The 22,164-nt window shown below is 37.2% G+C and overlaps 1 non-coding gene across 1 annotated transcript; it reads left to right on the top strand.

The window, feature by feature from the left end:
- The first annotated feature begins 19,691 nt into the window (after positions 1 to 19,691).
- Positions 19,692 to 19,799, top strand: LOC132651660 (U6 spliceosomal RNA). The gene has a single exon (XR_009589244.1). It is a non-coding gene; the product is annotated as a U6 spliceosomal RNA (small nuclear RNA).
- Positions 19,800 to 22,164: the final 2,365 nt, after the last annotated feature.

Here is a 22,164-nt window from a genome sequence, read left to right as displayed (position 1 = left end):
GAGTTCATCCGTAGCACACCTTGGCACCACTGCTAAGAATAAGCCATCAGTACTGAAGTGCTCTATACTTCATCACCTTATTCACAGATTTTCTTATGTATTTATTTATTATGATGTGTTCATTTTGTATGCCCTCTGCTGCCCTTTTCCTCTTTCCCTTCTCGTTCCCCTTTCTCCACAACCTCTCCAGCATGTGTTGTCACTTGAGTTTTTGATCTTGGCCATTCTCATGGGTGTAAGGTGAAATCTCAGGGTTGTTTTGGTTTGCATTTCCCTAATGGCTAGTGAGGTTGAGCATTTCTTTAAGTGCTTCTCTGCCATTCGATATTCCTCTACAGAGAATTCTCTGTTTAGCTCTGTTCCCCATTTTTTAAGTGGATTACTTGGTTTGCTGCTTTTCAGCTTCTTTAGTTCTTCATATATACTGGATATGAGTCCTCTGTCAGATAAAGGGTTGGTTTGGTGAAGATTCTTTCCCAATCTGTAGGCGGTTGCTTTGTTTTGATGACGGTGTCCTTTGCTTTGCAGAAGCTCTTCAGTTTCATGAGGTCCCATTTATTGATGTTGCTCTTAGAGCCTGTGCTGTTGGTGTTCTGTTCAGGAAGTTTTCTCCTGTACCAATGAGTTGTAGGGTATTTCCCACTCTATTTTCAAGATGATTTAATGTGTCTGGTTTTATGTTGAGGTCTTACAGAGTAATATTTTTAATAACAATAGTCTGGGTGCTAGAAAATTACTGTAAGATGCGCTTGCTCAACAAATCAATTAATTTTCACCCAATAATCCCAGTGGAAGACTAATTTGGTCATAATAGATTTACTATTATTATTATTAATATAATAGGCTGGCAGAGTCTAGGGTCTCTGGTGTATATCTTACTACACTGTTTCCAATTAGCAGTAAATAAGGAGGATTTACACATGCCAAAACAGTAGTATACTTGATTGATTTAGCAAAGCTACGTGCATTCCCAGAGAGAATGCCTATGTATCCCAAGGCAGACTCTAATTTCCATACATAGGTTTGCCAAATTTTATTTGAAGTCCTCCAAAATGCAGCACTAACAGCTTTTTCAAAAACAAAGAAATTTTGGCTGACTTTATCAGAAGCCAGAACAGTCCAGTCCACAATTCTAAATGCAGGGCCATTTTGCCAGGAGTAGATGGTGGGTGTTTCTCCAATGCATCTTGTCCAAGGAACAATAAGTTGAGGAAAAGCACATTGATCCCAATTCTCACAGGGTGGGTAACTGGTTGGAGATGTAAGACTGTCATTCTTAACCCATTAGGAAGGGACAATAATATCACTCCAATGTTCCACTTTCCCTGCTTGCAAGGGGAGGCTTGAGCTGCCAAGTTTAGAGTAGTCGGAATTCCGATCTATTACCTGGACAGGGAGACCGGTAAGCTGTCCTGATGAATACTCTTCTCTGGTAAAGCAAAGAGGATGACCTCTTCCTATTCATGAAAAGTTATGAGTCTGTTTTACTTGTGTTCCTTCAAAAGCAGGAAAACCCAGCAACCAAGTATTGTTGACATTAACAAGGACTTCCGGATAATCCCAGGAAACTTTAGGTAGTAGTGTTGAATTAGGAACCCAATAAACAGTCATCTTGACTGAAGTAGTGTTCATTGACATCATTATCATTGCCAGGAGAAAACTCCTCATCCACTTGTGCACTAGATGTTCCTTTAGCCATTGAGATGCATCAGTTTCCTGTGGAAAAACACAGACAGATCCTTGTCCCCATATGAGTACAGGGACAGGTCCATGCCATTGATTTGTTAAAGGATCCCTCCATTTCACTCTAGCAAAAATTTTCTTAGTTTTCTGTATGCCAAAATTTATATGCTGCAGATTTATCATGTTTATCCAAATTTTAAAAATTCAGAATGAAATGTACATGTTTAAGATGATTCTTAAGTGTCCAAGGGAGTAGCTCACTCTTCTTTGTTTTTTTGCAAATAAACCTTAATTGTTTAGAGGGCATGCTCTACCATGCCTTGTCCCTTGAGGATTATAAGGTAATTTAGGTGTATGAGAAACTTCAAACTGTTGACAAAATCTTTTAAAATATGTGCTAGTATATCATGTTCCATTGTCAGTTTTAAATTGCTTAGGAACTCCTAGAACATTAAAAGCCTGTAGACAATGAGCAATAACATTCTTTACAGCATTTCCTGGTTGAGGAGTGGTAAAATAAATCCAGAATAAGTATATATGCAACCATGTTCACATTTTCTGTGTTTAAATTCAGGAACATGAGTAATATCCATTTGCAAAATCTGATTTAGATCAAGTCGTTTAGGATTGACTCCCAAATGAGGAACAGGCTGAAACTGAGGACAAATACTGCAAGCCATGACTATACTATGGGCCTGTTCCTTAGTCAATACATATTTAATTCTCTAGGTTTGACGCATATTATGGGCATCCTGGGCTCCTTTTAACTGTGAACAATAAACTTTGGTGATTTTTTGTGCCAATGCCTTTCCTTTAGACAATGCTTCTGGCAAATTAGAATGAGCCATCAAATGTCTTATAAAAAAGTGAAATTTTCTTTTTCTTTTTGTAACATATTTTGTAAAAATGAAATTCCAGCAGGAGATGTCTGAATTTGACGTGCATTCTCTAACCTAGGCAAAGACTTAGCTACATATTCACTATCTGTAAAAATGTTCAAAGACTGCTTATTAAAACTATGAAACCCAGCAATAGAGCAGATAACTCTGCTATTTGTGCAGATGTGTTAGACACTTGTAAAGATATTGTTTATCTTTTATAAGCATAGGCAGCAGCACCAGATAATGAACCATCAGTAAATACCATTAAAGTATCAACAATTGGGCTAACTTTTGTTTTAAATGGAAAAATATTAGGTTGCACCTATAAAAACTGAATTATTTCTTTTTTTGTCTCAACAGGTTGGACTCTGTAAAAATAAGCATACATGTGTTAAAATGCCATATTTATCAGATCTCTGACAAGTCTGGAGGCCAGCATATTTGAGTTCTTTGTCTACTTTTAGCATCTGCTCTAAACTTCATCCTATAAAACAGGATGTTATAATCACAATTTTGCCATATTTTTTAAATGTATGTTTTAGAATCAAATTTTAGATAGATCTATATAGGCAAACATTATATTTATCATTTTAGATTTAACCTTAAAAAAAATACCCTCTACAAAGAGACTAGGTAAAACTCAATCTTATACTCATAATATTTAGAGTAACTTTAAATCTGCACTTTTTAAATAAAAATCAAAGCAAAACTTTTAATTAAACATAATTTATAAAGGGAGTAGCAAATCTATGAATCCAGTCATATTGTATTAAAACTTAACAACAGAAACTTAAACAAAAGTTTTACTTTATATTAAACAGAGAACTAAACTTAACCTGTATACCTCAGCAAAAAATGGACTATTCTGTCCATACCAAATGCATAGGCCAGATAGAAACAGCATTAAGTCATTTATTTAGGTAATGGCAGCCAGGCATATATTTTATATAATGATTAACAATGATATGACTATAATCCTGCATAACCCTGGGCTAACATGGGAGTATAGTCCTTTTTTCCTGTAAAAGAGCATATTCAAACATTTTGCATTGAAGAATCTCCACCCTTTTTAAATGAAGAACAAAATATTTTATAGTTTTTGTAACAAGATATATTGTAATAACTGCAGTTTTTGTTTAATTGGCTTAAACAGCTTGGCTTGGTTTTACTTCGTAAACCTAATAAAAGAAAGACTAAGGTTTTTTATTTCCCCCAAAGGGTTGAGAAACTTTTTTCAGTTTTTCTTAGACCACCAAAGGGTTATTATTTTAAAATAGATGATAACTTTTAAAATGTTTTATAGAATTTAACTCTGATGGTCCAGGACCAAACGCAGAGGTATTGATTCAAATTATCTCATATCTAAAAATATCCAAATTTACAGATAAACATACTGAGAGAGAGAGAAAGAGAGAGAGATACATAAGGAACATAGAAATCTGGCATTGTCACCTTAGAGTAACAAGAATACCCAAATACCAGGACTTTATTAGCCCCTACCAGACACAAGTCTCTCAGATTCCAAAAGGAGTGGACCCCCTCATGGGTCTTCTCCACACACATTGATTCCAGAAAGATCAGAGCCCCCACAGCCCTCTCCACAGCTTCTAAAGGGAGAGTGGGCTCCAGCAGCCCTCTTCTCACACAAAATAGGGTCACAGCAACCCTCTTTCCTGGTTCCAAAAGGAGCAGAACCATTACAGGCCTCTTCCATGTGAATTGGAGTATCCTCCAGATTCTCTACACCAGATTGGAAACTCTCCAAGTTTCCTAGACCTTGCAAGCCAACCAAAATCAGAAACCAAAACAGAAGCCAGAAGACAAAACAAACAAACAAACAAAAAACAGAGATCAAGAAAAACAAACAAACAATAATACAAGCAGGGTACCTGCTTCTTAAACATTTAAATATTTTTTAAATTGTTTTTGTAATATTAAAACAAAGCATCCTCTTTAGGAGTAAAAATCATGAAGCCCATTTATAATTTTAAATTCAAAACCAGACTTTAAAATTTAACAGTGCAAACATCCAATATTATTATTATTTATTACTATTATTATTATCATCATTATTATATTATGTAATTTCAATTTTTCTAATTCCCTTAATATCTACACTTGTTCCTTTTCTAATTGCACTTTCTCTTAGAGAGCAGTAATATCCTCCTGCAGTGGTACCATATCTCCTGCACATGTTGCAGTGAATGAAACAGGGTCAGAGGGTGTGGGAGGTCAGTCTGAATTATGAGACTTGGCAGTTTCTTTTTTTTTTTTTTAATAATTTATTTTTATTTATTTAATGTTCATTGATGGTTTGCCCTCATGTATGTCTGTGTGGGGCTGTCAGGAGCACTGGAACTGGAGTTAAAGACAGGTATGAGCTGCCATGTGGGTGCTGGGAATTGAATTTGTGGCCTCTAGAAGAGCATTTGGTGCTCTTAACTGCTGAGCCATGTCTCCAGCACCTGAGACTTGGCAGTTTCTTCCACTGACTCTGTTTCATCCTCACTATCTAGTTCCTAAATTTTTTTCTACTCTCAATTTACACAAATCTGTTTGATCTCCTTTATGAAAATTTGAAATAACCTTAGAAGTACATATTTTTTCTGCCTGTTTCACTGCTCTACTTTCCCCAAGCATCTATTTAGCTTGTGAGTATCCTTTTCCCAAGTTTCCAGATTGATGGCACCTTCAACTAGGATCAGAGACAAACTACAGGGAATAAAGGCGTTTCTCCCAATTACTCTCTTCTATTGGCATTGACTTTAAAGTCCTCATTAACATCTCCCTGCTATTTCTCTGCCTCATGATTTGCCTGCCTGCCTACATTGTCTTCCTCCCTGTGATGGGCAGTCTTCAAGAATCACTTTTTTCTTAGGCATCTTGAGCTCCAAAAACCAGTGTTTCTCAAGTTGCCCCTCATATTCAAGGTCCCTTGTGCAGGTGCCACCTGTCCATTCCTGAGGACAGATATGAAGAATGGAGACAAGACATATATCTGGTCAAGTTTCAGTTCACTGAATGTGCAAACAACACTTTTAGAGCAAAGGGTACAAGAAAAAAAGAATTCACAGTAGCAACACATCTGTGCCGCCTGGCAAGGCATCCAGGAATTCACTCAAGGTTACACAAAGTTTTCTCTCTGGTTCTCATGGTTGCAGGGAGCTTGCAATTTACTTCTCAGGGTCAGAACACCCCACTTGCAGAGACCACTAAGAACAGTCTCTGAGACATGGATCTTAGATAAGACCCACACCTGGCAAGGCCATGAGGCAGAATTACAATTACCAGACTCTTTCATAAACCAGACAATTCCTGGGACTGGTTTGGGTGAAACAGAAAATCTGTGAGTGTAAATGAAGAAATGAGGGGAAATAAACTCTTTGGTGCTGGTTCTGTTCCACACTAGTGTTGCCAACCCTCTATGAGCAGGGTTGACTTGGCTGACCTGCCTGGATTGGCAGCTATGTCCTTCTCAGTGGTCAGTGAGGAACCATCCTCTTCCCGGTATTTACATTTAAAACTGGGCATTCAGGACAGTGATATGGGTCAGTGTTATATGCCTAGGATACAAGAGCAGCTGTGTTTCCTGCGATGGTCCTCCAGGCAAACCATCTAAATCTAGTGATAGTGACAGGACTACTTGTTCAAAGGTGCCACACGAGGTCCTGTGGTCTGAGGTAGCTGGATAACCACTAGTTCCAGTTCCTAAAAGCATGCCTTACAAAGTCAAACTCTGCCCTCCCTTAGCAGAATCTTTTCTCCATGTTAAAAGTCATTGTAAAAGTTGTCAACATATTATTTTTATTTATTATCTGGGAATTTCACATAATATACAATACACTCCTTTTCCATTGTTCCCTTGTTCAAATTTCTACCTATCTGTCACAGTAAATTTATTTTTCTTTAAAAATACATCAGATCAAGTATGTGTTGTTCATATACTCATCAGAACATGATCAGAATCTCAGTGACAACTTCCTTAAAGAAAACTGAATTCATCCTTGTCACACCCTGGTACCATGCCCAAGAAGAAGCCATCAGTACTGCTGAGCTGTATAATTCATGCCCTTGATCACATTTTTTCTTCTGTATTTATTTATTACATTTTATTCACATTGTATCCTCTCTGCTACTCTCTCCCACTTCTCCTTACAGTACTACCCACCAAATTTCTTCTACTCCTTTGCCCTTTCTCTAGTTCTCTGATAGGGGAGGGCCTATTTCCCCTTCTATCTGTCCCTGGCTTATCACGTCTCATCAAGAATGGCTTCATTATTTTCTTCCCTTTCCTGATTCTGAGGGCATTGCTCCCCTTGTGTACTCAATTTCCTCTACTTATGATACTCTTTCTATATCCTGTCCTGAATGTTTCCAAGAGCTCTGAGAAAAGGGAGAATTTCATAAGAAATTCCCATTTAGGGCTGGGTGTTTTAAGGTCTCTCTCTGCATAATATGGGAATGTGGGTCTCTGTATGCAATCCTATTTGATTCACAAGGAAGCATCTCTGTGGATCTAAGAACATGTCCCTGATATATAAGTTAAGGGCAGAGAGCAACATATTATAATAACAACAGTCTGGGTTGCTTTAAAATTTCTGTAGGATGCCCTGGCACCAACACAATTAACTGCCACTCAATCACCCTGGTGAAGACAGTTTTGGTCAAAATAGATGGCCTATTGGAACTTTATCTGCCCATATTAGGAGACCTCAAAATAAGTGAATATACCATATTTGTCTTTCTGCATTTTATTTACTTCACCCATCATGATTTTTCCTGATTCCATCCATTTGCCTGGAAATATCTTGTCATTTTCTTAGTTCCAGAATACTCTGCTGTGTAAATATTCCACATTATCCACAAATATTGTCACTCCTGTTCTTTAGTCCTTGGAAGTTGCTGGAACTTTAATCATTGTATTGAATGACAAACTATCAGGATAACTATGATTGTTTAGCCTAGAAGTCCCTCCATCTTCTTCCACTTCCTGATGATTTGAATTGCAATGTCCATGTGAAGCTCATCTGCTTATATTTTGAGTCTAACTTGAGGAAATGTCTGGGAAGTTTTAGGAGGTATGGCCTTGTTACATAATATAATTCCTATTGGAGTTATATTATAGGTCTGTGTGCTTCAAGTTTGATACGCCATGAAATTGACCAGACAGAATAGAGTCTCAGTCTCTCAGACTCTGTCACTTTATATCTTTGATTCTGTTTGTCGGTCCTTCTGTTTCTTAATCTGTCTCTCTAGATCGTTCTCTTTCTGTCTCTGTCAGTCTCTATCTTCATTCCTGATTGTGATTCAGAACGAAAGATATCAGTTCTGCTAAAGGACTACAACAAGATGACTGCATGCAGACTGCAGACGTGACATTCGGGATGGTCTCTGTAAAAATATAAGCAAGGTCCCAATTAAACACTTTTTGTTCAAAGAGTTGTCTTGGTATGGGAACATTTTCCCAGTAAGTAATTCACTGACTGAGGATATATCTATGCATTTAACAAATGATAATGAAATCTCGACAATATGAAAGTCACATGTCAAGGACAGGTGACTTTATTAATGACCACTTAAAATAAATATGTGACACTTTTCCGAAAATAAGAGTCTTGGGTTGTGCTTTCAGGTGCCCAGATTGAGGCATGTAGGGCTGCTCAACCTTTCTCTCAAGCAGGCTGTCCACTTTGCCCTTTTAATATCTGGCTCCTGAAAATCTTACTGGCTTCCAATTGTTTCATTACATCATTCTCCCTCTAAGCCAATCAACAATTGAGAGACTCTTGAGGTTTCTATGGAGATGAGTAAACAAAGTTTCCTCATTGTGCACACATGACTTTTTCTTGTGAAACACAACAAGCCTTTATGTCATCCCTTTATCCAGATCCCACACTATTATTCCTGTTTACCTCTGTGACTGTATCAGGTAGGAAATGAAACTTTAATGTTTATTGAATTGAACAACTTCCTAAGTAGGGAAGCTTCAAAGTAATGTGGGATAAGGGGATTGTACTGAATGACAAGGTGGTCCACTAATGTGTTCTTGGATTTGATATCTCCTAGTTTGTGACTTTGAACTGAGCATTTACTGGCATACTCACTAAATGTACCTTCACATTCTTATTGATTTAATAAGATGTCATGTTCTATGGTTCCCTGAGACTGGTTTGGTGAAACAGAGAATATTCTGTGAGTTTAAAAGAAGAACTGAGGGGCAATAAAGGATTTGACAGCACTAGGGTTGCCAACCCTCTTTGAGCAGGCTTGCCTTTGCTGACTTGGCTGGATGGGCAGCTGTATCATACTAAGTGAACAGTTAGAAAGATTTCTGGTCCTGGGTTTTACAGTTAAAACTGGGCCATCATGAAGGAGAAATGGGTCAGTGTTATATGCCTAGGATACTAGAGGAGCTGTGTTACCTGATGTGGTCCTCCAGACAAACCCTCTAAACATAGTGTTAGTGCCAGGACTACTTGTTCAGAGGTGCCACCTGAGCTCATTGGGTCACAGGTAGCTAGATTCTCTGCTACATACTGAGTTCCTGGAAAGCATGCCTTACAAAGTCAAACTCTCCTCTCCTTTAATGGATGTTAAATGTCATTGTAAGAATTGTCAACATATTATTTTTATTGATTATGTGCAAATTTCAAATTACATATATTACACTCCTTTTCCATTGCTCCCAGGTTCAAATTTCTACCTATGTGTCATACAAAAATATTTTTCTATATAATACATTGATGTTGTGATGTTCATGTACTCATTGGAATGTGATCAGAGTCTCATTGCTATGTCACTTAAAGAAAACTGAGTTCATCATTGTTGCACTCTAGAACCACCCCCAAGAGAAGCCACCTATCCTGAGGAGCTCTTTACTTCAACACCTTGATCACAGCTTTTCTTATATATTTACTTATTATGGGTTTTTTTTTCAGTTTTTATCCCCACTGCTGCCTCCTTCTTCTTCTTCTTCCAGTCCCACCCACCCTACTTCTTCTATCCAATGCCATTTTCTTGTTCCCTGACAAAGTAGGTCCTCCTCACCTTTCTATCTGACCCTAGTTAATCAGTTCTCTTTAAGGTTGGATGCATCATCTTCCTCTGTGGCATGACTTTCAGGGCATTGTTCTCCTTGTATCCTAAATTCCCTCTACTTATGACACTCTTCCTGTATCCTCTCCTGTAGGCTTCACAGAGAACTGAGGGAAGGTAGGATTTCATAGAAAAATCCCATTCAGTGTTGGGTGTTTTAAGGTCTCTCTCTGCATAACATCTGACAGTGGGTTTGTGTTTGCAATCCCACTTGATGTCAAAGGAAGTATCTGTGTGGATCCAAGAATATAGCATGGATCTATTAGTTGAGGGCAGAAAGCCACATATTTTAATTGGACAGCCTACTAAATAAGAAAGCTTCAAAGTGATGTTGGATTAAGGGTAATGTACCAAATGACAAGGTGATCTCCTACTGTGCTCTTGGATCTAAAATTTCCTAGGTTGTGACTTTGAACTGAGCAGTTACTGGTATACAGACTAAATGTACCTTCAGATTCTTATTCATGTAATAGGCTGGCAGGGTCTAGGGTTCCCTGGAGTATTGAGTCCTTAAGATCAGAGAAAAGAACATGTAACCTGATAGTCCTGTGGGCTAGGGAGTGTAAATGGGAGTACAGAGATGCAAAGAATGGAGACAAGACAGATTCCTGTTCAAGTCTCAGTTTACTGAACAGGCAAAGATCCCTCAAAAAGCAAAGGGTAGAAGAAAAAAAATTCACAGTAACACCACCTCTATACCCCCTGGCAAGGCATCCAGGAATTGACTCAAGGTTACACAAAGTTTACTGTCTGGTTCCCAAGGTTTTAGGGCCCTTGCTATTTACTTCTCAGGCTCAGAACACCCTCCTTGCAGAGACTTCTAAGGACATTCTATGAGACATGGAACTTAGATAAGACCTGCATCAGCCCTAGCCAGGAGGCAGAATTCCAACTACCAGATTCCGTCAGTTCTCCTTTCTTTGTTTTATGGAGAGCCTGTCTTAAGTTGGAGAAGTGTTCATTTTTTCCTTTCTCGTCATCTAGGTCTAGGATGTGAGCCTCTGTCTTAGGTTGGAAAAAAACCCAATTTTACTTACAAATCATTGACTTATCTCCATATCAAATGGAATTGTTAGGAATCTTTAATTTAAATATATGAAACTGCACTTGCATGCATTGAAGTTGTTGAAGAAGGAACTGCAATAGTATTGTGATATTGTTATAGCAATGTGATGTCAAAATTCCATTTTGATGTCATACCAAAATCATGTCATAAGAACATTAACATGCCATACAATTGTGATGTCATAATAGCCCTGTGATGTCATACCTTTGTTGGACTCCTCCAAGACACAGTAAGTAAGTCCTAAATAGTTCCCCCTTCACTTATATGTCTGTTACATATTCTGAGCCAGAGGGCTGAAGATGATGCTCCAATGTTACTGAGTGACTGTTGAGACTAAAAATTGTTTCTGTCATTTTTTTTGAAGCTGCTAACATGTACTTCCTATTTACTCTAGAAACTAATTTTATTCCTTCTCAAGTCTCTGATGGAATTGAAGAGCAAATAGTTATAGTGTCACAAAAAAAGCTTAAGTTGTTTGGAAGTTAACAAAGGCTTTCATATGGGTAATATCAATGAGGATAAAAGTTAATATAGAATTCTAAACTTGTCAAGATAGAGAGGATAATTGGATATTTTCTCCTAAGTTGCTCAATACACATGGACTAGACATTGCACATGTAGATTTTACTTATTAATTTTCATAATTTCATAATCATTCTTGTATTGAAATGAAAGGAGGCTTCTATTGGACTTAAAGGGGAAAATGTTGGTATAATGTTCTTTTGAACAACCTTACCCTTGTTCATTCAAATGCTGATTTATCCCACCCCAATCTCAGGTTTCAATGCAGATATTGCATTGTGATACTTATTCTATGCATCCTGTCTCAATTTTGTGTAAACAGGTCAAAATAAAGCAACTATCCACAACAATGAGCAAGGAGAGGAGAGGAGGCAGAGGACAGGAAAGAGGGAAGGAGCCAGAGTGCAGGAAATGAGAGAGAGAGAAAAAAGGGTGGGGGCATAGAACTAGGAGAGCTGAGCTGGGGGGGGGGGGGGGACTAGGAAGTATGTGGAGAATGAACCAGACCTAAGATTTCACAAAAAAGGAAGTAAAATGGGTAAAATCTAAATGTTAAGAAAATATGAGGGATTAGAAGTTCAGGCAGCAGTAACTATTCACCAGCATTGTGTTCTAGGTTAAGTAAATATAACCAAAATCTGTGTGGTGATTTGGTTATACAGCTCTATAGGATTAATAGGAGCTTTACCAGAAAAATATATCAAATGTAAATATTAATTGACACAACAGAGATGTCATACCATTGTGAGGTCAAAATAGCATCATTATGTCATAATAGCAATGTGATATCATAATTCCATTGTGAAGTCATAATGACATTGTGATGTCATAATAACTGTGTGATGTCATAAAAGCATTGTAATGTCATAATAGCATTGTGAAGTCATAATAACACTGAAATGTTATTACATCATTGTGCAATCATATAATACCATAGGGATGTGATACCTCTATGATATCATCATAGCATTGTGATGTCATAATACCACTGTTATGACATCATAGATTTGGGATGTCATATCATTGTAATGTCGAAATATAATGGAAATGTCGTAATGCCATTGTAATGTGTAATACCATTGTGATGTCATATCATTGTGATGTCATAATACCATTGTGATGTCATACTGTTATGAAGTCACAATAGCATTGTGGCATCATAATATCAGTGTGAAATCAAAATACCATTCTTATGTCATAATACTGTTGTCATCATAGCATTGTGATTACATAATACCTCTGATGTCATAATACCATTGTGATTTTATAATACTATTATGAATTCATAATATCATTGTGATGTCATAATAGCATTATACCATTGTCATATCATTAAAAGATTGTGAGGGTATATGAGCATTGTGAAATCATAATATTGTGAAATAATAATACCTTTGTATGTTATACCACCGCAATGTCATTATATCATTGTGATGTCATAATAGCATTGAGATGTCATATGAACAATGTGATGTCATGATAGCTATTGTGATGTCAAAGTTCCATTGTGATGTCAAACTGAAATCATAATAGCATTGTTATTTCATAATAAAATTGTGATGTCATAATAGCTTTGTAGTATCATCATATCACTGTGATGTCCTCATGCATTGCGAAGCAATACCATTGTGAAGTCATAATAGAATTGTGACATACTGATAACATTGTGATATCATATCATTGTTTTCTTGATAACATTGAGATGTCATATCATTGTGATGTTATAATAGCCTTGTGATATTATAATAGCATTGTGAAGTCAATTCAGTTGTGATATCATCATTGCATTGTGATGCTGGCATAGCATTGGGATGTCATAATACCATTGTGATATCATAATATAATTTTGATGTCATTGCATTGTAATGTCATGACAGATGTCATAACAGAATAGTTAGGGCATAATACCCTCTTGAGGTCATAATAGTATTGTGAGGTAATAAAAACATTATGATGTCATAATATCTTTGTGATATCATAATATCATTGTGATGTCAAAATTTTGTGTGATACATACATTCATCATGTCATAATAGCATTTTGATGTTATCATAACATTGTGATATCATATTAACATTATGAAATCATAATACCATTAAGATGACAGAACACCATTGAGATGTTGTAAAGAAATTATGATGTCAAAAAATTGTGATATCATAATATAATTGAGATGTCATAAAAGTATTATAACATCATATCATTGGGTTTCCATGATACTGTTGGTATGTCAAACACACTCCTGTTTATCTCTGTGACAATATCAGGTAGGAAAATAATACTTTCATGTTTATTTAATTGAAAAACTTCCTAAGTAGGGAAGCTTCAAAGTGAGGTGGGTTTAAGGGGAATGTACAAAATGACAAGGTGGTCTCCAACTTTGGTCTTGGATCTGAAATATCCTTGGTTGTGACATTGAACTGAGCAGTTACTCACATACTCACTAAATGTACCTTCAGATTCTTATTCATGTAATAGGCTGGCAGGGTCTAGGATTCCCTGACTAGGGTATTGAGTCTTTAAGAGCAGGGAAAAGAGAAGCAATCCAGAAAATTCCTGGGAATTCTTAGCTGAAACAGAGAAAGATCAGCATATACAAATGGAGAATTAAGGGGCAATAAACTCTTTGACAGCTTGTGATGTTCTACACTATTTTCGCCAAACCTTTATAAGCATGGTTGCCTTGGCTGACCTGGCTGGATCAGCAGCTATGTCCTATTCAGTGGTCAGTGAGGAACCATGTTTGTCTTGAGGTTTACAATTCAAACTGTTCTTTCAGGACAAAGAAAACGGTCCCTGTTAATATGCCTAGAACACAAAAGCAACTCTGTTTCTTGTTGTGGTCTTCCAGACAAACCCTCTAAATGTAGTATTAAGTGCCATGACTGCTTGTTCAGAGGTGTCACCTGAGCTGGTGAAGCCTGAGGTAGCTGGGTAAGCACTTGTTCATGGCTATATATGAAATTCTGGAAAGCATGCCTTACAAAGGCAAACTCTGCACCCATGAGAGGAATCTGTTCTCCATGTTAAAAGTCCTTATAAAAGTTGTTAATCTATTGTTTTTATTGTTTATATGGGAAGATTCAAATAATATACTAGTTTTCCAGGCTCCCAGGTTCAGTTCCCTTCCCATGTGTCAGAGTATAAAAAAATCATTAAAATACATTAATTCAAGTATGTATTTTTCATCTACTCATTGGAACATGATCAGAGTATCAGAGCAAACTCCCTTAAAGAAACCTGAGTTCATCCTTGCCACACTCTGGGACCAACCCCAAGAAGAAGACATTAGTCCTGAAGTGCTCTATACTTCATCCCCTTGATCACAGTTTTTCTTATGTGTTTATTCATTACAATTTGTTCACTTTGTATCCCCTCTCCTAACCCCTCCCCTTATTTTTCCCACCTACCCTCTTCTTCTAACCCTATGCCCTTTCTATACTTCCCTGAGGGGAGGTCCTTCTCCCCCTTCAATCTGACCCTAGCTTATCAGGTCACATCAAGGCTGGCTACATCATCTTCCTCTGTGGCATGATTCTCATGGCATTGTTTTCCTTGTGTCTTTCAATTCCCTCTGCTTATGAAATTGTTCCTTCCTCCTCTCCTGCCAGCTTCTCATAGCACTGAGGGGAGGGAGAATTTCATAGGGAAATCCCATTTAGAGCTAGGTATTTTAAGGTCTCTCTCTGCATAATATCAGACTGTGGGTCTCTGTATGCAGTTCCATTTATTGCAGAAGGAAGCATCTCTGTGAATGCAAGAACATGGCACTAATTTAACAGTTGAAGGCAAGAGAGCAAAATATTTTAATAACAACAGCATGGGTTGCTTAAAATTTTCTTTCAGATGCCTTTGCCCCACAACTCAATTTACTGCCACTAATTCCTCCTAGTTGTAGAATGGGTTGGTTACAATAGATGTCCTAGTGGAACTTTATCTGCCACTGTTAGGAGACCTGCTACTAAGTGAATACACACTGTATTTGTATTTCTGAAACTTGGTTACTGAACACAGGATGATTATTCCTGGTTCCATCCATTTGACTGAAAATATCCTGATGTTTTTTTCTTACCTGAATAATACTCCTTTTTGGAAATATTCCACATTTTTCCCAAAGGAGATTGTTAGACTTGTCTTTACTCCTTAGAAGTTACTGGGAATTTAATCATTGTATTGAATGACAAACTATTAAGATAACTATATTTTTGTGCCACTTCTATTATAGGAGTGGGTTCTTTGAGACTGATAAGCCAATGAAATTACCAGAAAGAAAGGAGTCTATATCTGTGAGTGTCTTTCACTACATATCTTTGTTTCTGTTGTTCTTGGTCATTCTATTTCTGAATCTATCTCTCTAGCTCTTTCTCTCTCTGTATCTCTCAGTCTACCTTTTTCTGCCTGCTACATGTTGTTCAATATGAAAAGCTCGCAGTTCTGCTGAAGGACTACAAGAAGATGACTACTTGCTGACTTGACATCCTGAATGGTCTCTGTAAAAATTTAAACAAAATCTCAATTAAATGCTTTTTGTTCAAAGATTTGCCTTGGTCAGGGAGCCTTTTCTCATTAAGTAAGCCACTGACTGAGGACATATCTGTGCATTTAACAAATAATATTGAATCAGTGATAATGTGAAACTCACATGTCAACTTTATTAATGAACAATTGAAAGAAATATGAGACACTTTTTCTGAACTTAGAGTCTGGGACACAGGAATTGTTATCTCTGGATGGTGTGCTTTTAGCTGCCCAGATTGCAGCATGTAGGATTGCTCAGCCTTTCTCTCAAGCATACTGTCCACCGGCCCTTTTAATAACGGGCTCCTGAAACTCTTACTGGCTTTCACCCATTTCATGACATCATTCTCCCTCTAATCCATTCATTACTGGAGCTAATCTTGAGGTTTCCATGGAAAAGAGTAAACAAACTTTCCTCATTGTATAGTATCTCTGATCCTGTGCTCAAATGACTTGTTCTTGTGAAACTCAACAAGACTTTATCTCATCTATTTATTCAGATCCCACAGTTTTACTCTTGTATACCTCTGTGAAAATGTTAGGTAGGAAATGAAACTTTAATGTTTATTTAATTTTACAGCTTCCTAAGTAGGGAAGCTCCAAAGTTATGTGGAATTAAGGGGAATGTACAGAATGAAGAGGTGGTCTCCTACTGTGGTCTTGGATCTGAAATATCCTTGGTTGTGACTTTGAACTGTGCACTTACATACTCACTAAATGTACCTTCACATTTTTATTGATATAATAGGCTGACAGGGACCAGGGTTGCCTGGTGTACTGAGTCTTTAAGGGAAGGAAAATGAGAAGGAAACCAGATAATTCCTGGGACAGCTTTGATTGAAACAGTGAGAGATCTGTGAATGTAAAAGGAGAACTAAGAGGCAATAAACTCTTCGATAGTTGGTACTGTTTCACACTAGTTTTGCCATCCCTCTATGAGCAGGCTTTCCTTGGCAGACTGGGCTGGATTGATAGATGTTTCCTAATGTGTGATCAGTCAGGAACCCTCCTTGTCTTGGGGTTTACAGTTAGAACTTGGCCTTCAGGACAGAGAAAATGGTCCATGTTAACGCCTAGGATACAAGAGCATCTGTGTCCTCCAGACAAATTCTCTCAAAGCATTGTTAGTACATGGACTGCTGGTTCATAGGTGCTACCTGAGCTCATGATGTCTGAGATAGCTGGGTAATGACTAGTTCATGGCCAGGATTCTCTGCTCCATAATGAGTTCCTGGAAAGCATAACTTAGTAAGACAAATACTGCCCTGCATTACCAGAATCTTATTGCCATGTTCAAAGTCATAAAAGTTGTCAACTTATTTTTACTGATTATGTAATTTCATATAATATGCATTACACTCTTTTTCTATTGCTCCCATGTTCAAATTTCTATCCATATGTCACACTAAAAATTTAGTATCTTTAAAATCATCAATTTTAGTATGTGTTGTTCATATTCTCATTGGAACATGATCAGAGTATCAGTGCCAAGTCCCTTAAAGAAACTGAGTTCATCCTTGCTCTACCCTGTCACCACCCACAAGAAGAAGGCATCAATCCTGTATATATCATCGCCTTGATCACAGTTTTTCTTATGTATTTAAGTATTACAAATTGTTCACTTTGTATCCCCTCTGCTGCCCACTTTTCACTTTCCAATACCACCCACCCTCTTTCTTCTACCACTATGCCCTTTCTCTAGTTCCCAGATGGGGAGGTCCTCTTTCCATTTCTAATTGACCCTAGCTTATCAAGTCTCATCAAGTCTGAATGCATCATCTTTCTCTGTGGCCTGATTTTCAGGAAATTGTCCTCCTTTTATCTTCAATTCAACTACTTATGACACTCTTCCTGAGGGGAGGGAGATTTTCATAGGAAAATCCCATTTAGAGCTGAGTATTGTAAGGTCTCTTTTGATTCAGAAGGAACCATCTTTGTGGATGCAAGAACATGGCACTGATCTATCAGTTGAGGGCAGAGAACAACATATTTTAATAACAACACCATAGATTGCTTAAAAGTTTCAATAGGATGCCCTGACCCCACAACTCAATTAACTGCCACCCAATCTCCCTAGTGGTAGACTGACTTTGAAAGGCAACAAATCAAGTAATCCAATTTAAAAAAATGAGAAACAGAGTTAAACAGAATTCTCAAAATAGGAATATTGAATGGCAGAGTAACGTTGAAAGAAATGTTCAACCTCATTACCCATCAGAGAAATGCAAATCAAAACGATCCTGACATTTCAACTTACATCCATCAGAATGGCCAAGATCAAAAACTCAAGTGACAACATATGCTGGAGAGATTGTGGAGGAAAGGGAACAATCCTTCACTGCTGGTAGGAAAGTAAACTTGTACAATGACTCTGGAAATCAATCGGGTGCATTGTCATACAAATTGGAATAGTGTTTCCTCAAGATTTAGCTATCCACTTCTAGGCAGACATCCAAAAATCCTCAAGTACAAAATAAAGACATTTGTTCAACCATGTTTGTAGCAGCTTTATTTGTAAGAGACAAAACCAAGAAATAACCTATTATCTCCCCTCAACTGAAAAAATGATACAGAAATTGTGGTACATCTACATATTAGAAATTACCCAGCAATAAAAATAAGGAAATCATGAAAATTGTAGGTAAATGGTGGGAACTGGAAACGATCATCCTGAGTGAGCTATACCAGAAGAGAAAGACACATGGTACATTCTCACTCATGTAAACATATTATATAGGATAAACCTACTAAAATCTCTACACCTAAATAAACTAATGAAGAGAGAGGACTCTGGCTAAAATGCTCAGTCCTCATCCTGAAAGGCAAAGAGGATGGACATCAGCAGAAGGAGAAAACAGGTATCAAGTTAGGTGCCTGCCACAGAGGGCCCCTGAAAGGCTCTGCATTGCACAGTATCAAAGCAGATGCTGACACTATTGGCCAACTGTTGGGCAGAGTGCATGGAATCTAATGAAAGAAGTGGGAAATACTAAAATCTGGAGAGGCCTGGAGTTCCAAAAGAAAAGCAAGAGAAAAAAAAAAACCTAAGTATAAGAGTATTTCCTGAAATTTATACTCCAACTAAGTACCATGCATGGAGATAACCTAGAACCCCTGCTCAGATGTAGCCCATGGCAGTTCAGTGTCCAAGGAGCTTCCAAAGTAATGGAAACAGGAACTGCCTCTGACGTGAACTAATCGGCCTGATCTTTGAACACCTCATCATGTTGGTACAACAGCCTTAAGAGGGCACAGAGGAAGAAAATGTAGGCATTTTCTTATATAATAGCCTAGCATCAGAAGAAAAGAGAGAAAGACCTCCCAGGTGGACTTGTGGATGAGCATGCATGGATAAGGGGGAAGGAAAGTTATATGAGATGGGACAGGGGATTATAGAGGCATACAAAGTGAATAAAGTGTGTTTAATAAAAATTAAAATTAAAAAAATATTAAAAAATATAATTCCTTTTGGATTTACATTATAGGAGGGCATGCTTTATGGTTGATATGCCAAAGAAAGTGACCAGAGAGAATGGAGTCTCTATCACATTATATCTTTGTTTCTATCAGTCTCAGATTCTATATTTGAGAATCTGTATCTCTAGCTTTTCCTCTGTTTCTCTCAGTCTTCCCTCTCTGCTAGCCACTTCTAGTTAAATATGTAAAGTTCTACTTTTTGTGAAGGACTACAAGATGACTGTCTGCTGACATGACATTATGGATGATCTCTGTAAAATTGTAAGCAATGTCCTAATTAAACTCCTTTTGTTCAAAGAGTAGCCTTGATCAGGAAGCATTTTCAGAAAAAATAATTCACTGACTGAGGATGTACCTATGCATTTAACAAATAATACTGAAATCCATGGTATGTGAAACTCAGAAGTCAAGGACATGTGACTTTATTAATGACCACCTGAAATAAAGTGGTCCTCGCTTCAGCAGTACATATACTAAAATTGGAGTGATATAGAGAAAATTAACATGGCCCCTGTACAAAGATGACATGAAGCATTCCATAAACTTTGAAGAAATTAAAGAAAACACAAATAGAAGAAATTGTAGAGAGAAATAACTTAGGGAAGAAAACAGGAACTACAGAGGAGAGCATAACCAATAGATTAAAAGAGATGGAAGAAAGAATCTCAGGTGTGGAAGATACAATGGAAGAAATTGATGTATCTGTCAAAGAAAATGTTAAATCTAAAAAATTCCTGACACAGATGGTGCAAGAAATCCAAGACAACATAAAAAGACAAAACCTAAGAATACTAGGAATAGAGGAAAAAGAAGATTCCCTCCTTCAAGGCCCAGAAAATATTTTCAACAAAAATCTTTGAAGAAAATTTTCCCAACTTGAAGAAAGGCCAGTAAGAGTACAAGAGGTCTACAGAATTCCCAATAAATTATTTCAGAAAAGAAAATCCTCCTGCCAGATAATAATCAAAACAGTAAGTATACAGAACAAAGAAAAAATACTAAAAGATGCAAGGGGAAAAGGCCAAGTAACATATAATGGTAAACCCATCCAAATCAAACCTGACTTCTCAACAGAGACTATGAAAACCAGAAGGGTGTGGACAAATATGATGTAGGCCCTAAGAGAACACAGATGACAGCCAAGACTATTATACCCAACAAAATTCTCAGTCCTCATAAATGGAGAAAACAAGATATTTAATGACAAAAAAAAATATCAACAATGCCTACATACCAATCCAACGTTATGAAGACACTAGAAGGAAAAATACAATGCAAGAAATCTAGCTTTTTAAAAAAAAAAAACACAGGTCATAATTAACATCATTACAGTAAAACAAAAAACAACCAAGAACACAAACTTACTACCACAGCCAACATCAAAGTCAAAGGATCTAACAGCCAATGGTCATTAATCTCTATCAACATCAATAGACTCAATTTTCCAATAAAAAGACACAGACTGACAGAATGGATGCATAAAATGACCCAGCAATCTCTTTTATACAAGAAACATACCTAAGAAAGATAGACATTACCTGAGGGTAAAGGGCTGGAAGATGGCTTTCCAAGCAAATGGACACAAGAAGCAAGCAAGCTTAGCCATTCCAATATCTGAATACACTTTCCAAATAGACTTTCAACCAAAATTATTTAAGAAAATGATGGGCAAGGAAACTTCATACTCATCAAGGGAAAATTCCATCAGGAAGACATCACAATCCTGAACATCTTTGTCCCAAATAGAGGGGCACCCACATTTGTAAAAGAAACATTGATAAAACTTAAACCACACATAGATCCCTACACAATAATAGTGACAGACATCAACACCCCAGCATCAACAAAGTACAGGTCAACACAACAGAAATTAAAGAAAAGAAGCAATGACTCTAAAGAGGTCATGAATCAAATGTACATAAAAGATATTTACAGAAACTTACTCCCAAACACAAAGAATTTAATTTCAGCATCTCATGGAACCTTCTCCAAAATAGGCCATATGATTGGTCACAAAGCGAGCCTCAACAAATACAAGAAGATTGAAATAATCCCTTGTATCCATTTGATCACAAAGAAATAAAGCTGGATCTCAACATCAATAGAAATAGTAAAAAGCCTACACACACATAGAAACTGAACAACTTCCTACTAAATGAGTGCTGGATCGGGGAAGAAATAAAGAAAAAAATTAAAGTCTTCCTAGAATTCCATGAAAATGAAGGCACAACATACCCAAACTTATGAGATACAATGAAAGCAGTGCTAAGAGGAAAGTTCATAGCAAAAAGTGGCTTCAAGAAGAAATTCAAGAAATTTCATTCCAGCAACTTATTAACTAACCTAAAAACCCTAGAAAAAAAAAAAAAGGAGCAGACACAAGAGGAGTAGACTTCTGGAAATTATCAAGCACAGTTGTTGGTATAATGTCCTTTTAAAATGCACACACCTTACCCTCGTTCATTGAAATGCTGATTTCTACCCCCCACTCTCTGGTTTCAATCCAGATAATGCATTGTGATACTCATTCTAAGCATCCTGTCTCAACTTGGTTTAAACTTCCAAATAAAGCAACTAGACACAATGTTGTGCTGGGAGGAGCCAAAAGGACAGGATAGAGGGGAGGAACTAGAATGAAGGAAATGAGTGGGAGGAGAAGGGGCCAGAGGAGAGCTGGGAGATGGACCTGGAAGAGAGATCTTGGAGGATGAGGAGCATGAACCAGACCCAAGATTTCGCAAAAAGCAAGTATAATGTGGGAAATCTAAATGTTAGGAAATTATTGGGGCTTGGAGATTTAGGATGGAGTAACTATTACCCAGTATTATGTTCTAGCTTAACTAAATAAGCCCAGTCTTTGTGTGGTGATTTGGGTACACAGCTGTATAGGACTAACAACAGCATTACTAAAAGATAATGATT

Source organism: Meriones unguiculatus (genome assembly GCF_030254825.1).
Source record: "Meriones unguiculatus strain TT.TT164.6M chromosome Y unlocalized genomic scaffold, Bangor_MerUng_6.1 ChrY_unordered_Scaffold_23, whole genome shotgun sequence".
NCBI classification, from domain to species: Eukaryota; Metazoa; Chordata; class Mammalia; order Rodentia; family Muridae; genus Meriones; species Meriones unguiculatus.
The sequence above is the reverse complement of the archived record's forward strand: the minus strand, read 5'-3'. Positions and strand labels throughout refer to the sequence as shown.